This window comes from Balaenoptera borealis (genome assembly GCF_965194805.1).
Source record: "Balaenoptera borealis genome assembly, chromosome: 11".
NCBI classification, from domain to species: domain Eukaryota; kingdom Metazoa; phylum Chordata; class Mammalia; order Artiodactyla; family Balaenopteridae; genus Balaenoptera; species Balaenoptera borealis.
In genome coordinates this window covers 18916766-18943446 of record NC_138868.1, presented here as the reverse complement: position 1 = coordinate 18943446, position 26681 = coordinate 18916766, and the positions used below count along the sequence as shown (strand labels likewise).

Sequence of the window (26681 nt, the reverse complement as noted above, 5' to 3'; positions counted from 1 at the left end):
TGGTGTATACGCACATGAGTATATATGTGTTGTGTGTGTGTGCATGTTTCCCCCCAGTCAAATGAGTCTTGGGAGAAAAACACGTACCAGATAGGGAGAACAGAATTCCATTTAGTCCAAGCTTGGAAAAAGTACACCAGTGCCTATAGTGATGGGAGAGATGAGATGAAAATGAAACTTGAAGTGGCAAAGACACAGCCAGTAGAATCACGGCAGTAAGGAAAGACAGGTCAAGGAAGAGAAAAGAGATAAAGGAAGTAGCATTAACCAGATGAACACAGGAAGAAAGCTGTTTGTGTGCAAGAGAGACTCCAGGTCATGTAAATGTTTGCAGTCCGGAGACACTCAAAAACTTCTAACCTGCATGCATATATGCTCTCGCTGTGGGCACTGGAGTCAGAACAGGTTGACTGATAAAATGTTTAATGTGTAATAATAGCACAGGTTTCTTGGCAGATGAAAGATCCTGAGCAAAAGTCACATAGAAACATGGCTTTCCTTCTGAAGAAGAGCGAGTAGAGTTTCATCCTTACGTGTATTCATATTCAGTATGTTTATTGTCACTATACCGAGTAAACATCTCCAACAGGAAAAAAAAATAGCAAAGCCATTCATTCTTTGTGTTACTAACCACTGGCCTGTTTTCAGGTTTTCAAAGAATTTGCCTTTACTAAAGAGATTGTTCAAAATGCTTGCACTTCACACATTTTTTACTCTGTTATCCCAACATTTGTCTCACTCTGTATGAAAAACTTTTCTTTAATGAAGCACTTGTTCCATATTGAGTATCTACAAGATTCCAGGTATATATAGTCAAAGATTTTCACTCAAATCATACTTTTCAAAAGAAGTACATCCTGAACAATTGTGTGTTTATTTGGGCCTTCCTTTTGTGACCTGTTACCTACAACATGAATATAAAAATCAAAAGCACCTACATAAAGGATTTTAATCTCCCATACAGGAATGGTTTACCACCAAACACTTAAAATGCTGATTTTTTTTTGCTCATATATATTAAAAAAGCAATAGTTAGAACATCAGAAACTGAAGAAAAATCACTGAAATATCTACATTAAATATAAAACCTAGAGAAATTTTGCAGGGATGAGAGAAAAGGTAGAGTTGAAATTTTCTTTTTTTTTTTGGTCAGGATAAAGTCAAAGGAAGATGGTTACCTTTTCTCTTTATCAAGAAATCTTTCAAAATGTGACCCTTTCTCCTGTTTACAGCCAAGCATTGAGCTGTATTCCCAAGCTCACAGCATTTTAGGATCTGACTTTAGAAAGCTTTCCTCAGCTCATGAAATTCTGACTTGGTCCTCTTTGTGTCTCTAGTCTCCTTGAACGCTCTGCACCAAATCACTCCTTTTCCATCAACATGTCCCCCACTGACATCAATACTGCTGAAAGATAATTTTCCTCCTCTATTTCATATTTTTACAGCCAGAGACATGGATATTCGCCTTTTTGTTCATTGATGTGAGGTGACAATTTGTATAACCCCTGGCACCGTGGAGTAAAGAAGGTTTATATGCAAACTGAGGTTGCTAAATTACTATCATAATCAATACTAGTACTATTAATTATTATTATAAGTAAATAAATACAACTATTGTTATTATGAGATATCTTTTATTGAGCGCTGACTAAATTCCAATCTCTGTTCTAGGTCCTTTATAAGTTTTATTTTTCTTAATCTTTTTATGACAATCCTACAAGGTGAGATAAAGAAATATGGGTACAAAGGTAATCTGCACAAAGTTACATAACTAATGAGTAGATAAGCATGTTGAGAGATACTTCTCATAAAGTACCATCTGCAAATACAGCCCAATGTTACTTACTATTTAATGTCAGAGAGGAGACCTTCATTTCTTTACTTTGTTCCTTGTCTTGTAACTGCAGGACTTGTATACCATTGCCATCACTCCACATGCCATCAAATATTCCAATAAGACTTTGATAATGGTCAAAGTTTAATGGAGATCTACCTCAACCTATGCATGCCTCCACAGGCCACAAAAATGTGGCACTGACGATGTACTTTATCAGGGATGCACTGGTTCAGGGAAATGGCCCTTCAGAGGTCCCTTAGAGACACTGAGACCACATCTTTCCACTGACAGAGTGAGTTTATAATGGGAACAAGATTATTTGATTTGCATTTAGAGGAAGCTTGCTCTGCCCTGTCTATATTCAGGGATTTATGTGAAGAAGCATTGGGTTTGCAACCTAAACAACAAAACATGGCAGAGAAGAATATACATGGGCTCTGCAGTGAATCGGTATTTGTGGCAAAAAAGTGAATCACTTTTCACCTTATCTGTAATATAAGAATAATAATATCACCTTATCGATTTTTTGAGAAGTATAAGTAAAAAATCTAACCTACTTAGAATAGTGCCTGGCACATAGAATACATTTATTGAATATATGACAGAATTAATTATAATTTATTGTACTTTCTAGATGTGTGCTGGCAATGTAATCTGCAGTATATTGCACAGGAAATTTCCTTAGTTCCGTGCAGTACTCTAAACATGAATCCTGATGCTTGAGGCTCTGATAGAGGCCAGTGAACTTGTGTTTGTTATTTTGACAAATTGATGTCCCTCTTCTCTTTCTCACTGTATGAGATTTGGATTGTAAGGAATGGGACCTTAAAATCCAGGAAGCGTGGATGTTGTCCTCCTTCTCAGCAAGCCATAAAATAGACTTCATCCATTCATATAAGGATAGAAAGAACCCACAATCTGAAGGACAAAACCCCGCTCCTTTAGTGCACAGGGAAAGGCTGACTTGGCAGAACAGAAATACCTGGGTCAAGTGGTACCAGCCGTGCAGAGTTAGCAAAGCAGAATTGGACTCATCACTGACAGCTCAGCTCAGCTACATTAATAGGAACAAGGATTTTTACATCTTTTGCAATATGTTCTTGAACTAAATAAAGGTCATATACAATGACACGGCCCCACAGAGGTCAGACTCTGGCAGGGGAATCTTGATTCTGTTTAACTATCAAGTCCAAATTCTAGGAGGCAGCCTTGAAGACTGCAGTATGCCCTGTCCAAATGCAGAAATTGCAGCAAAGAGACAGGAGCAGGAGCGTCCTTCTACATTCCCCACAGCAAGGATCACAGTGCTGGTGCTGGGTAGGTGTTTAATAAATAGGCATCCTTTCACGGACTGAGAACAAAACGAGATGTTAGATAAAGAGCAATGTTAACGCCACTTGCTGACATCTAGAATTGTGCTTCTGCAACCACATATGGGTGGGTGCACACCATTCTCACTACTTACATTCAGTATCATTTCAGAAGTTGTAAGCATAAGTGAGGTGACATCTGGAAAGGGCACTTTGTTTGTTCCAAGAAAGGATCTGATGAAGCCATGGTATATGAAAATGAGCTAATTTACAGAAATCTAGCTTTCCCTCCCTAGTTTTACTTAGCTCTCAGATTATATTTGGGGCTTTTGCCCACCTGCATCACTTACATAAATACACTGAATTAGTGTGGTCTTTCTAATTTTTAAGCCAGACAAAGAGGAAAGAGACTGTATATATGAACTACCTGTAGAGCTCCAATTTCGTGTCAAGGGTTTTGCCAAGGACTATATTAGACAATCATTTATTCATTCATCACAAATGCCCTCTGAATGACTGACCGTCCCTCTTTTACAGATTAGATAGCTGAGTTTCTAAGAGATTAGGTATCTGACCCCAAGTCTGTCCATCTCCAAAGCCAGTTCTCATCACTACCATGTTCTCTTGCCATCATGATTCCAACTCAGCCTTTTAATCCTGGTCTATCTACCCCCCAAATGTAACTCAGTGTGACAATCATCATGACCTATGCTGTTACTACAAAAAAATACCCTACTGATACAAGTTCCAAGCGTAACTCAAATTCTAGTCAATAGTATCATTGAGGACTAGAGTTTTCTGAAGCCCACAAACCTTGTAAGGATCTGTGTATTCCTACAGAAAAGCCTAGAGTGTGCAAGGCTTTCTTGTCCTTTCTGGATACCCAGTGCCAATGGATTCAGGTTATCACACATTTTCTAATTTTTATGAACCTAAAATTGTACCTCCTATAATTTGGTCAATTACCTGCACTCATGCACATGTGCGTGCACACACACACACAAATCCACAAGTAACTAAGAATATACCATAGAAATTACTGAGAAGAGGTATAGTCAACACACATGAGAAACACCCGAATTATAACAATGCAAATATTGATTACCGTCATGAAGAAAAGACCAGTGCTGCCGCTTAATCAATTTAATTTAAAATTATATTGGTGACACTATTTTGTAGAGTCTTGAACCATGTATGAAATTATCGTTACTATAATACTTTACATTTCTATAGCAATATATAATTACAGATCATTTTATTTTGCAATATTTCATAATCTTCATGACAACATTATGAGTTAAGAATGCTTTTTTCCAAATCATATAGAAGGAAATTGGGGTTCTGAGACTTCAAGCGACTTACTGACCATTAAGCAGCCCTGTCAAGGATTGACTGACACCTTCTGTTTCCCAATCCAGGGTTTCCCTCTCCTGATTCTAACTCCAGCCCCCATTCTCCCCACCCCCCCATTTTAGCTGTGATTAGAGTCCCCAGTGGCAATGCAGATAATTGAGTGAATTGATTTAGTCAATTGCAAAGCCCCTGTCCTATTTGCACTTCAATGAATCCATCTTTTCTTTTGTAATTTATTGGGGGACCCTGAGAGGTTGTTTTTAAGTGATGAAAACAACACAAGAACACACAAACACATCTGTCATCAGAGGGTGCATCTCTTTCATCCCAAAAGTTGGCATCTTCTGCTGTGAGCTGATGCTATTGCCCATTAGCATTAGCCCCAATATCAGCATCAGTTCGTGGAGCTAACACACAGCTCCAGGCTGTTGTAATGACTCAGCAATCAAAACTTCAAGTTTAGTCGGCTGGGTCCTCACCCACCTCCCGGGCCAGAGCTCCAAGAGCCCCTTTTTGCTCTTTAACTTACTGGGTGATCTTTCTGGCTTCCTTTAAAGGTTCTCAGTAGCTGACTTTCCAGCTGTCAGCTCTGTTTGTTACAGAAGGAAAGAGCCATTCATGTGTTAAGTGCCCTGGGTCTTAAAAACACAGAAGCACTCTGGAGAATGTTGGGCATGGGTTGGCTTACTTGAGCAAAGACCCACAGAAAGGCTGGCCAACTGACTGGAACTAAATAGAGAAGGAATTGGAATTTCCTTTATTCTCCCCAAATAAACTCAAGGCAACCCTTTACCAATTCATTTTTTAAAAATATAACCCTGCATCTATTTCCTCTAGGGAACTTCAGCCTTTTCTTTGGCAACTCCGACACGTTACTTCTACTGAGATGGAAAGCTCCCTTTCTTTTCCTTTCTTTTCCTTTCTTTTCTGAACTCGCTAAGCAAAAAAAAAAAAAAAAAAAAACCCAACCCTGTTAAACTGTGAAACACTCTCTATCACAAAACAAAGCGGGAAAAGACAAAAGAAAGCCATGGATCTGGAGCCAGTCCTGATTGGAAGCTGTTTACCACTGCTCTGACCCAAGCTGATAATAAAGATACAAAGTTACAGTTGCCCAAGCAGCATCAGGAAAACTTGAGGTGCCCGGGAGCTGCTTTGCTCACTGCATGAGCTGTAATCAGAAAATCCTGAGTTGGCACATACCCCACTTCTATTATTAGCCTAAAGTAAGTGATAATGAAAGTGTTGCTATGGCTAGAAGATTCACTGATTACAATGATTAAATCTCAAATACACAAAAGCCAAGATGTTATCTTTATTATTTTTTTAAAGATGGTGTTGTGAATAATCTATGCAATTAATTTTTACCAACACCACAAGTCTAAATATACCCACGCTGGGTGAGAATGTGAATGGGAGGAGGAACAGTCAAAATGAAATGCCCTCAATCAAAAGAGGCACTAATTTGCCAACTTCCAGAAAGGCATTTTCAGAGGGCTTCTCTCTGTGCAGAACTGCCCTAACACAAAATAGATGACGTCAAATACTGGCCTCTGTACCTGGCACTGGTTATATCGAGAGCTGCAGGCTAACGAAGAGCTGACCAACCTAAAGAATGGTGATAGCCCAGGCAGAGCTGGGCAACCTCCAATCCCCGGACATAACCTACTGGCACTTGCAGCATCAGGGCTCTGCTCTCTCTCCCTAGAACAGTAAACTTTCTGTTTCTTGTTTATATATTGCACTTGCCTTCAGGCTTCATGAGTCCCAGGTTGTTTTCTCCACAAAGAAAATGAAATTTTATTGGGGGTTTCTCCTATGTTCAAGTCATTTAAAAATGATAAAAATCCCCTCTCTTGATAAGGGAAATGTAACTGGAATCTATGAGTAACAGATGAAAATATCCTGAGCAGAAACAGTTGACAAGAAAGACACATCATAAATTATACTGACCGGAAAGGGTTTACCCATAGGTTTGCTGTTGTTGTTTGTTTGTTTTTTTAACCAAGAGGACAGTGTGGAGTAAGTATCAGTTACAGGATGAAAAAGGGGAGGGACCTTTTAACAGCTGCCCTCCTTTAACTGTTTCACTAATATCATTATGCAGAAAACAACAAATAGATGGCAGGGAGAGCCTATGGCAATACCAGAGTCGAATCTCACGTTTAAGTATTTTTTATCTTTTTAGTTCAGGATTTTCAAAAAACTCCTTTTAAAGAAAAAAGAAATAATATTATTGTTTTGAATATGATCTTTGACATCTCTCAACTTGGCTCTCATAAATCTTTGACCCAGTCAACTGTCTCTGAATAAAACCTTTCATGTTACAATGTGCACCAGCTCTCTATCTATACACAGACATCCTAAGAAACACTTATGCATGCCCCCCCGCCTAGTTAACATACCTGTCATCTCTTCCATGAATATGTTCACAGTAACAGTTCGAGTTGGCTAACATTCCATAAAATATCACTACTCCTTTTAGAAGACGCCATCCATATGCTTTGACTAAAGCTCTATTGCTTTCACTTGGGGTCTCAGCATTTTAGAAGTACATTTACGAGTGATTCTCACTTCTTGGGAGAAGCTAAGGGGTGCCAACGCAGAGATAAAAATATTCGCAGATACAGGAACACAGATGCTATCACAATGAAATGGTGTTTTGCTTTAATTAAATAACCTCAGAATGGAAACAGGTAAACTACTATCTACGTTTTGCTATGAAGGAAAGGAAAAGGAAAAAAAAAAAGAAAAAGAAAAAGAAAAAAAAAGCACAGCTAACCACTGTGCTTTAGGAAACACTAAAGGACGGAGTTAGGCAAGATGTTTGACTAAAGTCACCTGAATTCCTGATGCTGCCTGCTTGCTTTTACAGCCAAGAGTAGACAATTAAGAGCAATTTGCAGCCACCCTCCCTCCTCTAGGGACCACGTAGGGTAAGGGGATGTTCCAAAATATGAGACACTAGTCTTAATCAGGCGACACTGCATCCAGAAAGGTTAATGAGATGCAATAGCAAGAGAATCAGTGAAAAAAAGAGAGGTTCAAAATACTAAACAATTTCCACTTTGTTCTCATTTGCTCCAATTAAGAGCTCCTGAAACAGCTTTTCTGTACTCCACACATTCGCCACTCCAAGACCAGACTTAACTATTCAGGAAAAAAATAAGTGCTACGGAAAAAAAAAAGTCTGCTATTAAGTTATCATAGAAGTCCGGATGCACCCCCGACTCCCACCCTGGGTCTCTGAGCAGACACACTTTTACCTCTAACTCAGAGCCCCTGCCAGTAGCTTTTCTGATTTTTCCCCTCAAATTTAAAGAGTATTTATTTCAAGGAGGGAGAAGCCTGGAATTAATTTTTTCTAAATTTCATAAATGCAGAATTCACTGTGTAAATACTAGATAAATAAAATGTGTAAAAATGGGAGGAAGGATGGAGGGATGGTTATACAAATGGAAATAATCCCCATGGCATGAAAACAGCCCCAAAATGTCACACACTGAGTTCTTCTGAGCATTACAATCTCTAAAACTGTGCTTCTAAACTGCCTGTGGATTTCCGAAAACAAACAGGAAAACACAAACACTACAGGAAAGCAAGAACCAGGATCTAAGTAGTCCCATGACTTACCTTCTTTACGGATCCTCAAAGTTCACCATGAAAATTTTAAATCCTCTATTTATCTTGCACTACTTTCTTTTCTTTTCTTCTTCTTCTTTTTAAAGTCACACAAGAGAAAAATAATCAGTTTTCAAAGGTTCCATGGATCTGATCTTCCAGCACCAGCAAAAAACGTGTCCAAGAGACTCCGCCAAAAAGTAAGCCAAAAACTCATCAAAGGCAAAAAGAAGGAGGGAGTGGGGAAGGAAGGGGGTGGTGAAAGCTGAGGGGCTTTGGGCCGGGAGCCCAAGTACCCAGAGAAAATTTTCACGCTGTTGAAACCTACAGTACGATATACCTGCTTTGGCTGTCACACAAGCACACACACTCTTGGACACTCACACGTTCTCTTTCACGCAAAAGCAGGCACCCACACTCACAAACACGCACAAACACGCAGACACTCACACAAACCCGTGTGATGAAACTGTCAGTAGTAACCTCCAATAGCTGCTGAGTGCTGCAGATGGTACGGCTCACTGTTACCTTCCCAGATCGGTGTAGGATCAAAAGAGCATCCAAAATCAATGGGGGGCCCCCCCAGGACCAGGTAGCTTCCGGATCCCTCTCCCCCAGGCAGATTCATCAAGCCAGGAGCGGGTCAGTCAGCAGAGGTGTCTGCTTGCTGGGTGCCCCGGATTATGGCAAGGTTATTCATCTTGATGTGCTGCATCCTCCACCCCCAACATTCGGCAGCCTGCATTGAGATGACTGCCAGAGCTGTGTCTGTCCCTGCTCTACTGCATTTCGCTCAGCCCTCCGCTGCTGCAAGTGAGACACGGTGGAGGCAAGAATACTAATAAGGTGGTTAGCTACAGTTTCTTCGAGGCGGTCAGCGAGCAGTACCGTCAGTGTGTACTTCCCAGTGCTCTATGTGTGTGCCTGGATGTCTGCAGGGACAGCAGCGAATCCATCACCGGCCAGAAGGCGAGATGGTTTGTACCCTGCCTGGGAGGACTATATCATCGGAATCATCACTGTCCTGCAATGGCATTGTCTATGACAGTATTTTGTTTGGGATAAAAAAAAGGGGGGGTGGGGTGGGCGGTGTTAATGGTTTAGAAGCCTAGAGCTGGCATTTGAATGAGAGAGAGAGAGAGAGAAAAAAAAAAAATGTCCAGCGAGACAAATTAGCTTTATAAATAAGCTCCAAGAAGACCAAGGCAAAATTTTAACATGCCGCTACCCTGGCTGTTAAATGGAAATACAAAGCAATTTCAAAAACCAGCTACAACCTATAAATCTTGGAGGTGGCAACAAGTATCTGAATTTGACTGATGGGACTGTGGATAAATGGATTCCTGGTAATATAAAAAGTTTGCTCATGCATTTTGCTTCCTACCCCTTTACCCAATGTATGCAGGGATCTAGGTACAGGTCAGTCATTTTTAATATGGATTTAGACTCTATTCTTTCACAGCTTTCCTCTAAGGCACAGCTTTTATCATATAACTATAAAATTGTAGAGAATGTCTGAGTGGCATTATGTCACTATGGGGGTTGGTTGACAACTGTCAACAGTATTACCATACATAACACTCTTACATGGAATTTTCAGGAAAAAAAAAGTCATATATCTCTTTTATTACTAGGCCATGAAAGAAAACATATGCAAATATGCTAAGCGAATAATTCCTCAGACTCTGGAAGGCTAACTTTTCCTCTTCTGTAACTGGGTCTCATATTAAAGTACCTCTTCTTTAGACAAGGATACTCACTGAGTTCCTGAAATTGAATTAAAGTAGTATCATCTGAATAAGTAAGCATTGGACAGTTGGAGAAGGCAGATAATAAGTGTGAATTATGGAGCACTGTAATACCAGATATTGCCAGCAGATGTCACAAAGGCAGATGCAGGTAAAAGAATTCTACCAATTGCAAGCATTTTAATCTAATTTAGTAAACACAGATTTTAATAAAATGTATAACATTAATCTGAAACACTAAAGTTTTGTAAAATTTAAAGGTGCAAATAACTTGGAGAACTTGCCTTTTGTTTCTTCCAAATGTCCCTCTCAAATCACTATTTTCCATAACTCCAGTAGATGATCTGTTACTGATATTGGAATAAAAATACTACACCACTAACATTAGATTTGCATCTAACATTATTTCTAGGAGTTATGATTTTTGATTCTATAAAATACAGTATTTAAGTATTGTCTAGGTTGTAACAGAACAACTACTAGATTAAACCACAAAACAGATAAATGAGAGGAAGTAAATTAAGTGATTAAAATTCATACATAAAATGTTTGTTTAAAGTTTCCATTTTAAAGCAATAATTCTGTTTCATCTTGATCATATCTATAAAAATAAGTTTAAAGGAATTATTCATGTTTGGGAGTTGAACATTATTAATAAACAGTGTCACATAGGCAAAATATATAAAGAATTTTTATTGGTCTTCATTAATTCCACCTATATTAATATGTGAAAGATTTTTAAAACCCAGCTTATCATCTTGGCCTTTATTTATCTAATGCAGTTAATTAGTACCTACCAAATCCCAGCCCTAATTGGCCCAAATGCCAATAAAAGAGTGTTAAAACCCTGAGCACTGAAATCCAGACAGACCTGGGTTCAAATTTCAGTTCTGCCTTATACCACGTACTTAGTCTCTGTACTTAGTCTCTGCAAGCCTTTCTTTTTTTTCTCCTTTCACTTGCAATCAGAACATTAATACATACCTAATAGGATTATTGGGAGGACTGGAATGAACTAATATTTATAATGTGCTTTGCATGTTTCCCGACACATAATAAATGATCTCCATATGTATTAGCACTAGCACTACATCTGTATTATAAATAAAGTATGTTTGTTTCTTACTGTGTTAGCCCTGTCTTTGTGGGCTACAAGGTAAAACAGGTGGAATCATTTAATCAATCCTTTTGATGTTGACTGATTTGTTTTCAAATTTATTTTTTACAAATAGCTGTTTCAATATTGTTCTGTAAACCTATAGTTGAGTAATATTGGATGACTTTTAACATTTATTATACACACATACATTCATGAAGTTATCCATGTGTTCAAGACTCAGTAAAACAGAAAAATCACTTTCTTGATTAATTGTCTGAGATGACTTTGAATCAAACAGAATATTTAGAAAGAAAATCTGATGGCAGTTTACTACTTCTCCATCAAGACTTCCTTTGAAGCCAAGAGAACCACCTAGCACTAAAATGTAAATGCTTAACAATGCCAAAAGAAAGACCCAAGGAAACAAGGATAGTGCCTAAATCAGCAATTCTATGACAGATTATAGCAGATTATTATTGCAACTCAGATTATCATTTTAAAATAGGTGCTTGGGGCTTCCCTGGTGGCGCAGTGGTTAGGAATCCGCCTGCCAATGCAGGGGACACGGGTTCGAGCCCTGGTCTGGGAAGATCCCACATGCCGCGGAGCAACTAGGCCCGTGAGCCACAATTACTGAGCCTGCGTGTCTGGAGCCTGTGCTCCGCAACAAGAGAGGCCGCGATAGCGAGAGGCCCGCGCACCGCGATGAAGAGTGGCCCCCGCTCGCCGCAACTAGAGAAAGCCCTCGCACAGAAACGAAGACCCAACACCGCCAAAAATAAATAAATAAATTAATTAATTAAAATAGGTGTTTGGATATACTGAATTTCATCAAATAATGGTAATGTAATCAATACTTTCCCAAGGAAAAAGAATACCAAGAATGTGACCCCTGTTGACTCAACATCTCAGGAGTTCTCCCGGTGAAACCTGAAACAGGTCCTGAACACAGAGGGCAAGGAGAGATCTAAAGAAAAGCAGATCATTCCCCATTGGTAGGTGGCGACTTTAATAAGCATGGGAACTTACTTACAAGGTCCGTCTAGGGAGGCTGCAAGAGTAGATTTTCGCAGGGACGGTCCAAATCTTAAGAGTTTATATAGACGCCTTAACTGGGTTCAGTCACATATCCGGTCCAGACGGTCTCAACATCTTACTCTCTCAAGGCTACATCCTCAAAGTGGCTCTGGCTATGGGAACAGTGGGCAGAATGAACACTCCCAGGTCAGGGGCAGGTGAAGAGCCTCGGAATGCCTGGGTCAACTGGCGGTCATGCCCTTTCAGTAACCTCCTCCAGCAACCACAGGGCATCAGTTACATATCCATCCCCTCTGGGTGTCTTGAAGAAATGTGTTAGATAAAAACGAGCGAGATATACAATCAAACAGATCACCAGGGTGCCCGTTACTCTTCCTCCAGCAGCCTGCCAATCTACAATAGGTTGAATAATATTTGTGCTAACATTGAAAAACAGTTTCTTTGAAATCTGATTTCTGTTTAAAATTAAACATGTCTCCTCCCTCATTCTGGGAGAGCTGAGTATCAGCAACAGTCCCTAGTTCTAACCTGAAAAGTAGTGTCTTACAGAGAACTGACACATAGAATATATGAATTCCAGGAGAACAGGTCGCCTGTGACCATTTCCCTTCCCACGGCCAGAAAAGACTTTTCTAGTAGAAGATGTTAGCATTGGAATACCTCAACTTTTAAAATGTGCCCAGGTAATCTGGGACTTCTGGACAGTATGTTTGGATAAAGGGGGAAGAAATGCACCTTAATCTGCATTACTGGAAAATTCTAAATTTCCAGAGTTGGTCCAGGATAGTGAGTCAACAGCTACCATGAACAGTAGTAGATAAAGGTATGACTTTAATATGCGTATGTTTTATTTCTTGGGCGTCATTACTGAGTAGGAAATATCTCACCAGAATTAGTAAGAGTAAATTCCTCTTAGAATTCTTAAGTGAAAATTTAGATGTCTGTGTTCCTTTTAAACACAGACGACTTACAGCCTGTCACCATGTTTTTCTTTGCTCCCTACATCCTATGCTATGACATAAGCATAAGAATAGGAACTTAGTTTAGGATTTGTTCCCTCCTTGCCTTATTATAAAATTGGTTTGCCTGCAATCCAAATGTTCTGATTTAGCTTATTGGCTTAAAAGATTACATTCTATTATTGATTATATTCTATTATTCCATCTCTTGACACTTTTATTAATTATGCTTTGAAATTAGCTTGGATCATTTATTTAAAGTGTTTTAATCAGTTATTAAGGGTTGGGCATCATTTTATTTCTCAAATTATTTAGCCTTCTTGTTTATATCCAGAAATTGCAAGCTTAGATAAATCTAGCATAAATGTTGTGCCATTTGGATCAATTTCTCCCAAAGGTCTTCCTGGACCTTTATAATTACTCCCTCACATCAATCCAAAGAGTAACTTAATTGACCCATATCACTTAACACTTGGTGCTTTACTATTTTATATACATAGTATACAATTTCAAAGGAACTCTTTTTGTCTTTTTGTCCCCTAGAGAGAGCCTAACACAGCTCCCTCCAAGCCTCAGGTACTAGATAATTTTTTGCTGTTATTATTGATGAAAATATGCTAGACATAACTCAGGGACTTAAAATATCATATAATTGATCCTGGTTCTTCCTTTCAACTTCAGCCTTAAATAAACTAAAGATAGCCTATGTATAGATGCTTGCTATTTGTGGTGCAATTAAATTATCACTTTATTAGTTATTCACTAATTCATAATAATTCCTTATTATTGTTTTAATATCTGTTTGAGTTATAGTGATTCTCTCCCTCTCATTCCTGATATTGAAAATTTGTGCATTCACTTTTTTTTATCAGTCTGGCTAGAGGTCTATCGATTTTATTGACTCTCTCAAAGAGCCAGTTTTTTGTTTAATTGATTTTCTCTCTTTTATTTCACTGATTTCTGCTCTTATCTTTATTATTTCTTTTTTATATATATCTTCTTTGGATTCCATTGGCTCTTTTCTACTTTCTTAAACTAGAACCGTAGACCATTGATTTGAGATCATTCTTTTCTAATGCAAGCATTTACTGTAATAAATTGGCCTCTAAAATCGCCTTAGGCTGCATTTCACAAATTCTGATATGTGTGTTTTCATTTTCATTCTGTTAAAAATAGTTTTTAATTTTGCTTTTGGTTTCTTCTCTAACCCGTGGTTTATTTATAAGTGTGTTATTTAGTTTACAATCATTTGCGGATTTTCCAGATATCTTTCTGTTACTGATTTCTATTATTAATTAATTCCATTGTGATCAGAAAACAGTCTTTGTTTGATTTGCATCCTGTTACATTTATAAACTTGTTTTATGGCCTAATTTGGCAAATGTTCTGTGTGCTCTTAAAAATAATGCATTTTCTGCTGTTGTTGAATGAATTAGGAACAATTGGTGTGATAATGCTGTTCAGTTTATCTGTTTTCAGTTTATACTGTTTTTCTGTCTACTTATTCTATTATTTTTAATTCTTCATTGTAATTATGGATTTATTTATTATCTATACCTGTTTTTACTTTGTGTATTCTGAAGCTCCATTACTAGGTACACAGATACTGAAAATTTAATAAGTCCTCTGATGAATTAACCCTTTATAGTTATGAAATGATCCCTTTGTCCCTGGTAATATTCCTTTTTTAAATAAAATCTACTTTATCTGACATCAATATAGCCACTGCAGCTTTCTTTGGGTTAATGTTAGCAGCACATCTCTTTTTGTATCCTTTTACATTTGACCTATTTGTGTCCTTATATTTAATGCAGGTTTCTTTTAGAGGCAAGATATAGTTGGGTCTTGCTTTTTTTTACCCAGTCTGACAAAATCTGACTGTTAATTAGGAATGGTTGAACCATTTAAATTTATTGGGATTATGAATAAAGTCTGATTAAAATCCACTATCTTGCCACTTCTGCTTTACGTGTTTCTTCTGTTCTTTGTTTCCATTTACTTCTTTTTTCACCTTCTTCTGGACTGAATATTTTTTAAAATTCCATTTTGCATTATCTGTTTGTTGGTTTACTTTCTATACTTCTTTGTTTTATTGTCTTTCTTTCTTTTGGGGGGGCACATTGCTTTAGGATTTATAGTATATACCTTAAATTATCATAGCCTACCATCAAGTAGTATTATCCCATTTCATGTACACCATAAATATACAAGGTTATACATTAATTTCCCCTCTCCTGGACTTTGTGCTATTATTGTCATACATTTTGCTTTCACATTCATTATAGACTCAACAATAAATTGATATTATTTCAAAAGAGTCAAATGATCTTTTAATAGGACTTAAAAATAAGAAAAGCATTTATATTTGCCTACATATAATTACCATTCCCAGTGCTCTTCCTTCATTTGTGCAGTTACAGATTTCCATCTGGTATTATTTTCCTCCTGCTGGAAGAACTTCCTTTAACATATTTGGGAGCTGCTGGGGATGAAGTTTTACAGCTTTTGTACATCTGAAAGAGAATCTGGCCCACTGTCTTCTTGCCTTCATTGTTTCCAAAAAAAAAAAAAAATCAACTACTATTGTCCCTCTATACATAATGGTTCTTTTTACTTTGGCTACATTCATATTTTTTTTTTCTTCTTCAGATTTCTATTGCTTAGGTTTCACTAGGCTTCTTGAATCTTGAATTTACTATTTTCATCAAAGTGGAAAACTTTTATCATTTCTTATATTTCTTCATAGGTTTTCCATCTCCATCCCCTCTATTTTGGTGACCTCAATTTCCCTATTAGGCAGCTTGCCACTTTAACGGTGTCCCACGTCTCACTGCATCCTTTTGTCTTTCAGGGGTTATTTTCTGTTTTTTAGATTATCTCTATTACTAAGTCTCCAAGTACAGTCTGCCCTCAGTATTGACGAGTTTCACACCCGCAGAGGCAACCAAGCACTGATTCCACGGATTCTGTGGTTGGTTGAATCTGTGGATGTGAAACCCCTAAATACAGAGGGCCAACTGTATTCATTGTAAGACTTTGTTTTATATAAGGGACTTGAGCATGGCAGATTTTGTATCGGTGGAGGCTCCTGGAAACAATTCCCTACAGGTACTAAGGGATGACTACATTAATCTTTTCTTCTGTAGCATCACATATGCTATTAATCCCATGTAGTGTATTCTTTTATCTCGGATACTATAGGTTTCATCCATAGAAGTTCATTTTGGGTCTTTTTTGTATCTTCCTTAGCTCTCCTTAACATGCTTAAGTTTTTATAAACTTTCTTGGAAATATAAAATAATGTAGTTTAATATCCTGTCTACTATGTCTTTCACCTGCATTATTTCTAGATTGGTTTTAATTGATTGTTTTTCCTCTCGCTACGCGTTGTGGATTACTGCTTCTGTGCATGCCTGGTAATTTTGATTGTATGTCAGGAATTTTTAATTGTTATCTTGTTGGGTATGTTTTTAACTATTCTTGACATTTGTTCTGGAACACAGATATTTGGAAGAAGTTTGGGCTTTTTTGTTCCTTGTTTTTAAGATTTCTTGGGAAGAATCAGAAGAGTCTTTAGTCTAAGGATGATTTTTCCCCACTACTAAGGTCCTTCTGCATACTCTACCTGATGCCCAGTAGGCTACAGGATTTCCCCACCCTGACTTGCAGGAATATAAATGTCCCTGGCCATGCGTGAGCCTTGGGGATTGTTCGCCTTGCTCTTTTAAGTGATTCTTTTCCTGGCATTGGTAGTTTCCTTACCATGTCCTCTGATGAGTCCTCAGATGGAAACTAGTATGCACCATCTGCAGATCTTCAGAGCTTTCTCACTCTACAGCCCACTCCTTTCAGTACTCTGCCCTGTGGACTCCAGATGGGTTGGACTCATTGGATTCCAACCTCTATTTCTTCAACTCAGGGTGACTGCTGGGTCCCACCTGGGTTCCTCCCCACTACTGTATGGCTTAGAAACTCTGTCCATGTAGTAAGCTGGGGAACTGGTAGGGCTTACCTCATTTATTTCCTTGCCCTCAGGGATTACTGTCCAGTGACGACTGTAGTCTAATAAAACTATTCTTATATTGTGTCCAGTTTGTTTTAGTTGTTTAAAGAGTGAGGGCGAATCCATTCCCTCTTAATCTGATTTGACTGGAGATGTCTAATTACTCATTCAAACAAACAAAAAAAAATATATGACAACCTATTTTATGCCAGTTAATGTTCTTTGAGCTGGGAACACAGTAATGAACCAGAGAGACTGCATCTTCGCAATCATGGAGACTCCATTCTATTGGCAGATGTCTTATAGCCAATAAGCCACTAAACAAACATATATAGAAATACCTTACATGGTTCAAGAGCTACAAAGAAAATAAAAGATTTTATGTGATAGACAGTGACAGAATAGAGGACTATTTTAGGTAGTATGGTCAACAAATCTACTCTCAAGGAGTGACATGTGAACTAATATATTAATGATGAAGAGCCAGGCATGCAGAGATCTGGGGAAAGTGCATTCCAAGCAGGAAAATGCAAGTATAAAGGATTTTAGTCAGGAACAAGGCTGGTCCCACTACAAGGAGGTTCATTAGCTAGTTGGTCTCTTACTCTTTTATATGGCTTTGTCTCTATTGTGTGATGTGGAGCGTCAATAACTGAAAGGTCACTAACATAGTTTATTGCTGACCATGGATAGATGCCCAGAGCTAGCACTTTGTCCTATAGAGATTGCTTTCAATAACTTCATCAACCTAACATGATGCTAGATACTGGAGAACATTTTTCATAATATTTAAGTTTTTTAGACCAGTTTAAGGAGCATAGCAAAATTGAGGGGATGGTGCAGAGAGATTTCCCGTATAACCCCTGCCCCCAACACATGCATAGCCTCCTCATTTATCAACATCCCCACCAGAGTAGTATATTTGTTACAATCACTGAACCTACATTAACACATCATTGCCACCCAAAGTCCATAGTTTACATTACCATTCAGTCTCAGTGCTGCATGGAGAAGAGCTCTTAAATCCCTCCCTGTTGTAATCAGAGTAAACTAGGTTATACTGTAGTAACAACAACAACAACAAGATCCTACCAAACAATCAAAAAATTTCTTGCTCAATCAGTGTGTACTTTGCAGGTTGGTAAAAGGGCATAACTCACTGTAGTAACTCAGGGTTTCAGCTCCTCAAAACTTCACCTTGACTTCGAAAGGTCAAGAAAATATCGCAAGTAACACACTGTCTTCAAAAGTTTCTACCAAGAAGTGACACATATTACTTCTACCCATATTCTATTTATAAAAACAAGTCATATTTCCTCACCTAATTTTAAAGGGATGGAAAAGCACTATTCTACATGTTCATAAAAGCAGAGAGCCAGAAACATTTGGTTACTCTGCTAATGATGACCAGACCCTTTACCAAGGAATCTGGATACTCATGCCTCTAATGAAACTAGAAGTTTGCCCTTACTTCATCAGATTCAGCTTGAATGCACCACTCACTGAGTAGAAGATCAGGTATTAAGCACATACTCATGTATATTCTGAATTTCCTCTACTACCTTCAAATTCTAATTGCTAAAGTGCTCTACTAGTTTTCTTCCTGTAAGAAAGAAAGCGGGTATAAAGGTGATGACTTACTCTAAGAAAAGTTTCAGCAGCTTTGAGAACAAATTTCTACATTTAAAAAGCTGTTCCTAACTTGTAAGATTTAAAACAAAACAAAACAAAACATCTCTTTGGGAGACGACAGTTGCAAGAAGGTAGTATTAAAATATTTCAGGATTCTGTTGTAAATTAAACTTCTTCAATGAGAATACACCCCTAAGAACAAAGAGATACATTGGCTCTAGGGAATAATTAAGCATTGAGGTAGACAAAAATACTTTTAAAAAAAAATAATGCCTCTAACTTCTAGAGTCCTCAGGGGAAAAAAATATATATGTACTTGAATCTAGGAAACTAGCAGTGATACTAGGGATGGGAGCTTTTACGTAATACCGAATATCTTTTTTAACTTTCTAGTCTGTGCGTTCCTTTTCCTCTTTAGATTCTCTCTGGGGTGAAGCTTATTTCTCACTTGATGATGGGTATCCTGCTCCTCACTTCACTCCAGGCCTTGGGTGGTTGTCTTTAGTCTGCTCTTTCAAGGCCTTAGAGAGTAATGCATGCTTTTTCTTGGCACTTCTTTCCATGGATTTCTTTTCGTAGCTTCTCCTCAACTTAAGGAAGGGGGAAAGTAAACCACTTAACTTTATTTAATTTAGGCTTTTGGCCAAAGGAACAGCAGTAGATAATGAGCCTTATGCATGGTCTAACCCTTCCAGCCACACTCACCAAGGCTTGGGAGTTTTTTCCCACAGAGTGTGGCATCAAAGGCTAATAATTATAGGCAATTTTGGGGGGAGATTCTCCTAAACTTACTTCTGACTCAGCAGAGGTTGGCACCGTGGCAGCTGAGGTGGATGGCAAGTCTTCTGGTCTCCAGGATTACAACTGTTTCAGTATGTTTCCATAAAAGATACTGCTTACAATTTAATTATGCTTCTGGCTCTTTCCTTAATAATCCAGATAGCATTGTCATGTTGGCTGATAAAAATACAGGTGCTAATACTTAACTTTAGGATTTAGGAGAAACTGTTAGGAAGGAAATACTTTCCTCTAACTTAAGAAGGCTGAATCATGTCTGTGTACACACATACACAAACCCTTGCACCCACCTATGTAAGTATAGACTTTCTCCTTGTGTAAAACCCTGACCACCCACTTTGGGTGATCACTTAGGATCTCCATTATTTTGGTCATTCTTAGTCACTCGCCCTCCTTCAAAAGCAGTTTCCAGAAGAACAGGTGAATTATATTGCCATTCTTTTCAGCTTCATAACTAGTGCTTATGCAAAGACACTGATGGCTTGAATGACTCAAGCCTATACTTAGTTATCTCCAAAGAAGTGCATTTTGGGCATGATGGGGAGAAAAAGCTTCCCCTGTATGGCTTCCTTTTTCATCCTGTGGTGTGGCTGTGGAGAAGAATTTGGAACAGCCTTTATCTGTCTTTCTTTTGTCCATATAATTAGTTAGGCAACTATTTGTCCTCAGCTTATTCTGAAAGATCCATCTAAGTACTAAATCCCCAAAGCTGATCATTGCCAAAATATTTTCTTCCAATGTCACTTTCCCATTATTCTTAAGAGCCAGAGGGTCGATTTTTCTCATCAAAATTTTGTTCCATATTTCCTACTACAAGAGTGTAAGGCATTTTGAATTGTCTGTGATACAGCAGACCAAGAAATTCTAAGGACATTATTGTTTCTGGGAACATTTCAGACTGAAGAGGAATAAGAAAAAATGTCACAGGTTAGAATATGTGATTTTCACATAGTTTGGGTTTTAAGTTTTAGAAAATATGAGGGAAGACCCACCCCACTTCCCACTCTCACCAGGTATAGATAACTAAGCTTCTGTTTGTTATAAATAACATTATCTATTTAAGTTATGGTATATTTTTATGCCAGAACAATCCATAGCTGACTTGTTAATTGAATAGCTTTTTAAAAGTATGAGTAGAAGCCAACTGTGTCATTATATTAATATGATCCTTGAACTAGGAGTCAAGTCTCTAAGACTTAGTAGCTGTAAGACATTAGACTCACTTTCTCTCTTTCTCTCTCTCATTTTCTTACCAAAAGCCAAATGGTTAGAATGAACTATTTGTATCACAGGCTTATGATAGGAATCAAATATGATGATACATATAAAAGCTTTGTAAATACCATTATAAACGCTACCAAATATCATTATAAATGTTAATATTATGACAAAGAATAACATACAAATTATTTTATTGAGTCATTTCCACTTTGAAGTAAGCTGTAAGAATAAAGCTAAAGTAAGTCCAACTCAATTAGGAATCTTGAAAGAAATATTCAATAAGTACCATAGTGTATAGCCAGGACAAGGACCAGGGTTAGACAGAACCAAGACATCCCACTGTATCAAGAAAACTAAGAAGAGTTATTTGAACAGTTATTTGAACATTTTTTCAACTAACATGTGGTAATCATGAAAATAAACTCAATATTTTAATAGTTCTATTGTTTTTCTTAAGTTAGCTGAATCCTTTCTCTGGATTCTATTCTGGTTCAGTGTACAAAGATCTGTCTATATGAGAATAGCTGAGATCAATAGTATCAAAATATTTCATCAGCTCAATTCAGTTTGATTTCTATATATGTGTTTGTGTGTTGTATGGTTTATAATATAGTTTAAAGTATAAAACTTGATCCCATACTGCAAGTCATTACAAACTTTATTGGGAAGTTGCAATAAACATATCATTTTGTCAGACTATTTTGGTTGTACTTAGAGTACATTAACTGGAATTAATTCTCATTTCCTCTTATGTCAAAGAGAGAGGTAGTTTCACAAAGTTTTATTTTTCCCATTCAATTAAACATTTAACTGGATATCTACTATGTCTCAGGTGCCATGTAAAGTGATGAAGGTGCAAAGAAGAATATGATAGAATGTCTCCCTTTAATGGGATCCAAATCAAGGAGGAAATAGTTATATCAAATAATTATTGACAGGAAGACTGGTGATTAAACTTACAAGTTGGTCAATGCTTTCTGGTTTTTATTAGTAACAATGCTAGATTATTTACATTTTCCATCCTCAAGGGTAATTAATGCATGTCTCTAAAATGATTAAAATTTTTCCAGGGGGTGATTTGACAACTGGAAAAAAATAGTCTAAGTGCGGACTTTTTCCCTTTGTGTCTAGGGGAGGCAGGCACAATGCATCCTCCAGGAGTAGAAAAAGAGAAACATTTACTATCTTTTTTTTTCTCTCCATTTCTATGTGTTCATTTTTCTGCCCCACTCTTTCTTCTTTCTTTCACTGTTTATGGTTCACTCTTCTTTCATTTACCCATCCACCAAACTTTTACTATTCTGTGGGGAAACAGTGATGAACTAGGTAGAAAAGGCCTTTAACCTTGTGGTAAACTCTTACAGTGTAGTGTAGGAGCCCCTGTTGGCTAAGAGCATGAACTCTAGGGTGAAACTTCAAGAGTTTGACGCTCACCTCTACCACTTAGCAGCTATGTGAATTTGGGCAAGTTACTAAACCTCTCTTTGCATCAGTTTCCTCATCTAAAATATGGGGTTATCATAGGATCTACTTAAAAGGGCTGTAACAGTGTTGAAGTTCACCTGAGTCTTATGCTTCTGGAAATCAGAGATCGTTAAGAACCCCCGTCCTCCCACCTCCATCCTATCCTTTCATGTTCTGGGAAATGGCTAATTTCAAAGAACCACACTGCCATCCACATTCTGAGATAATACTCAACTCCATCGTTCCTCATGACTCCCATAAGTTTCCTGGATGATTTTCCTTTCTATTTGGTCTTACCATCTATTGATCACTATAAACTGATTGATGAACCTAGAGACTATCATACAGAGTGAAGTCAGAAAGAGAAAAACAAATATCGTATATTAACACATATTTGTGGAATCTAGAAAAATGGTACAGATGAACCAGTTTGCAAGGCAGAAATAGAGACACAGATGTAGAGAACAAACGTATGGACACCACAGGGGGAAAGGGGGAGTGGGATGAATTGGGAGATTGGGACTAACATATATACATTAATATGTATAAAATATATAACTAATGAGAACCTGCTGTATAGCACAGGGAACTCCACTTCTCTGTACAGTAGAAACTAATACAACCTTGTAAAACAACTATTCCCCAATAAAAAAAAAATAAATTAAAAAAAATAAACGGATTGATGATTTATAGAGATCTTGTCTCTGTTGGGTAAAAGAGGACAGATAATCTGGTTTATTGTTCTTTTCTGTTTGTGTATTTTGAGCTCACATAAACTGAGAATGTATACCCACTGAGAAGGGACCAGGTCACTGAAATGGACCTCAGAACTTTGTTTATGCTTGACTTACGACTGAAATTTTAGAACTAAATCTATAAGCTCTTTGTATCTGTTTGTATGTTTATATGTCTGTAATTCAGAAAAGTCTTTCCCTCTAATTATGTAAATATGTAATATTTTCCTACCTCTGGATAATACTAATCAATTAGATTTTAAATCCCTTACATTAAAGGAGCTCTGCTGTGATTGGCTTAGAGATAAATAAATATTCATATAATTGGCCAGTCCCCATATTTCAGAAATTAGAGAAAATGAATCTCAATTTCAATGCGAAAAAAGAGGTATTCTTATAGAAACTAATTCAGAAACATTTTAAGAATTCACATTTACCTACTTTGTCAAACAAAACTAGTTTAATAATTTTGGGTTAATACAAAGAACTATGTTTTATCTGAGTTATCAGTGTTATCAGTATAATGCAAGTACACATTTTTATTCTACTTGAGTATGTTCTTTCTAAACAAAGATTTACTAATCAAATGAGCTAGCATTATTTCTACTTACTGTTTAAGAGTACGAAAAATTTAAATTTGGGTTTAACCAAATTGAATCATTATTCTGTTGAACTTTATTTCAACTGTAATTATATTTTGTAGTATGTAATTTTGAAGATAATTTCCAAGATCTTTAAGTAGTTTAAAATCTGGACTGCTACTAAATTGAGCTACTTAATGGATATTCATTAGATAACTAGATAATTTTGAAATAAGATATTGACTACTGTAACATAAGTTACAGAGCATAATTTTAAGTATATATCATTTTGTCTCATGTTTATATGGTACAGAGAGGCTGCATATATTTGTGTCTGTTAACGAATGTGTTCATTTTTGGCATTTTGAGAAATTGTACTGTAAGATATGTGTCTTTGTTAAGGTAAAAAAGAGAGGAGTTTTGTCTTAAATTTAAATGACTGATTCTTCCAGAATGAAAAGGAGGAATGTTTAAGAAAAAACCTGAATGGATATAGAAAGATGTAGAAGGTTCATGAAAGGGAAATTTTATTTTTATTGGTTTATATAATGGGTTTAGCTAAGGTTTATATAATGGATTTATTTATAAGATTTTTCCAAAAAAATCTGTGTTTACATTTTCTCAGAGTATTCGTCTGTCTAAGAGGTTGTAAAAGGTTTTCCTTTACCTTCTGAGCAATCTGCCTTGGAGGCAAAAATTCTGTATAAGAAAAAGTTCCTGTGCTTTATGTTTACTTTATCATTTTCCTGATTTTTGAAGATAACCAAGCCTTCTAAATTTTGAAAGTACTAAGATTCTTTACAGTTGTGTTACCTCCTACATTTACTTTTAAAATCTTCTGTTGTCACTTTGATTAAATAGGAAGTCAAGTATTGTTTCTCAGTAACCCAAGATCCCACCTTTATCAAATCTTCTGACAACTTTTGATATTTCCCTTTTCCAAATATCATATTTAGAAATGGTATCTTTTGCACTTAAAACTGTCTTGGAGACAAAGAAGACCGAGGATGATATGACAGTACTTTAGACTGAGAACTCAGGAGAGCCATTCTGTCTTGCCACTTGCCCAGATACACTCTAACAGAGGTCAGCCTATGTGGTTTTTACAACGGGTAAAAGTAACCATTGTCTTCTGCTCCCAAACAATGTCTATTCTCCAACGTAAATTATCAGATCCCCCTAAATTATCTATAGGTTCTTCAGGAAAATAAATATCCGCTGTATTTGAAATATTTCTCTCCATCTGCATAACCCCTCTCCCCTTCTTTTTATCCTTTTTGAACTATATGGTGCTCATCCCAAGAAGTGTGGGATGCCAGAGGGCTTTTTGCCTCCACATATCTGCATAGTTCAACCCCTATCTTTCTTCAGTTTCTATTTGACCTTCATTTTATTAGATCTTGCTCAACCACTCTGCATGAAATGACAATTCCTCCTCCTAGATAACCCCTCCATCACATATTCATATACTGGCTATCTCCTAACTCTACTTTGTCGTCATAGTACTTATTAACACATTACCTGTTATATATGTATTTGCTGTACGTTTATCCTGGGACTCTCACCACTGGAATGTAAGCTCTTTAAGGAGGGGGGAACTTTTCTCTGTGTCCCTGCTATATGCCCAGCCCCTAGAACAGAGACTGAAAAATGTTAATCACTCAGTAAATATTGTTGAATATAGTAATGAATTTATTAACTGCCCATCAGAGTATAATACACCGGAGAACTTTATAAAAGTATACTAAACACAACTCTTGCCTTCAGTGAAGAAGTGGAACAGAGAAAAAAAAATAAAATTCAGAATTCAGAGGACCAAGATCTGGAGACATAAGAACATTTTTCATAGATGTACCAGTGTATGGATACAGGGGCTTCAAGGATGTGAAGAAATGAGATAGAAATGGTAGGGATAATGCTGCAGACTCAGGAAATAGTGTGAAAATAATGCAAAAGAAAGCCTGGCTACTGAGATAACCTACGTGAGAAAAGAATCTAAAAAAGAATGAATATAAGTATATGTATAACTTTGCTGTACACCCGAAACTAACACAACATTGTAAATCAACTATACTCCAATAAAATTAAAATATTAAAAAAAAAGAAAGTCTGGCTATTCTTTCTGCTATAGACCAAATGTTTATGCACCCAGCTCCTCCCTCCATCCTTCCACAAAATTCAGATGTTGAAATCCGGGAGGTGATTAGATCATGAGGGTGAAGCTGTCATGAATAGAATTAGTGCCCTTAAAAAAAAGGCCCCACAGAGCTCTCTGACCCCTTCTACTATGTGAGGACACAGTGAGAAGATGGCCATCTATGAACCAAGAAGTGGGCCCTCACCAGACACTGAATCTACCAGGGCCTTGATCTTAGACTTCCCAGCCTATAGAACCATGACAAATAAATGTTTGTTGTTTATAAGTATACAGAGAAAAACACTCATGTGTATTTCTCCTATACTACTTACACAGAACTTTTCACTTCTGACACTTCTGGTCACCCACACAGGGGATTTCCAAACATCAAGCAATTCTGCAACACCAGCTGGATGTCCTACAATTTAACTCAGCTCTGACACTGTCTACCTGAGGACAGCATCAGATTCCACAAGTTAAGGGCTCAGTTCTACAAGACTGTCCCCCACCCCCACATACAAACACACACACACACACACACACACACACACACACACACACACACACACACACAAACACACACGTCAGACACCAATCCTAAGTCCAGGTTGTTATCTGTGCTTCTGACCTACTGGCTGTAAACTGCAAGGTCCCATGGCCCCTGCCTTGAGTTTGATTAATCTGCTAGAGTGGCTCACAAAACTCAGGAAAACATCTTACTTACTGGATTACCGGCTTATTATAAAACGTTATAACTCAGAAACAGCAAGAAAAGATGCACAGGGCAAGGTTTGTGGGAAGGGGTGTGGAGCTTCGTTTTGGGGCTTGCCATTCTCCCAGTACCTTTATGTGCTCACCAACTTGGAAGCTCTCCAAACCCCATACTATTGGGCTTTTAGGAGGTTTCACCATGTAGGCATGATTGATTATTACTCCATTTCCAGTCCCTGTCCCCTCTCTGGAGAATGGGGCCAGGGCTGAAAGCTCCAAGCTTCTAATCATGGTTTGGACTCTCTGGTGACCAGCCTCCATCCAGGAGTCCACTAAGAGTTGCCTCATTAGAACAAAAGACACCCCTATCACCCAGGAAATTCCAAAGAATTTAGGAGCCCTGTGTAGAAACCAGGGTCAAAGACCAAGTATTAG

The 26681-nt window shown here is 37.5% G+C and overlaps 1 protein-coding gene across 1 annotated transcript in view; it reads right to left on the bottom strand.

The window, feature by feature from the left end:
* Positions 1–9091, bottom strand: part of LRRC4C (leucine rich repeat containing 4C) — a 1238963-nt gene extending 1229872 nt beyond the window's left edge. Inside the window, exon 1 of the mRNA XM_082343760.1 lies at positions 8134–9091. The gene's annotated coding sequence lies outside the window, so the exon portion shown is untranslated. The remainder of the gene's footprint in view (positions 1–8133) is intronic.
* Between the last annotated feature and the right edge of the window lie 17590 nt (positions 9092–26681).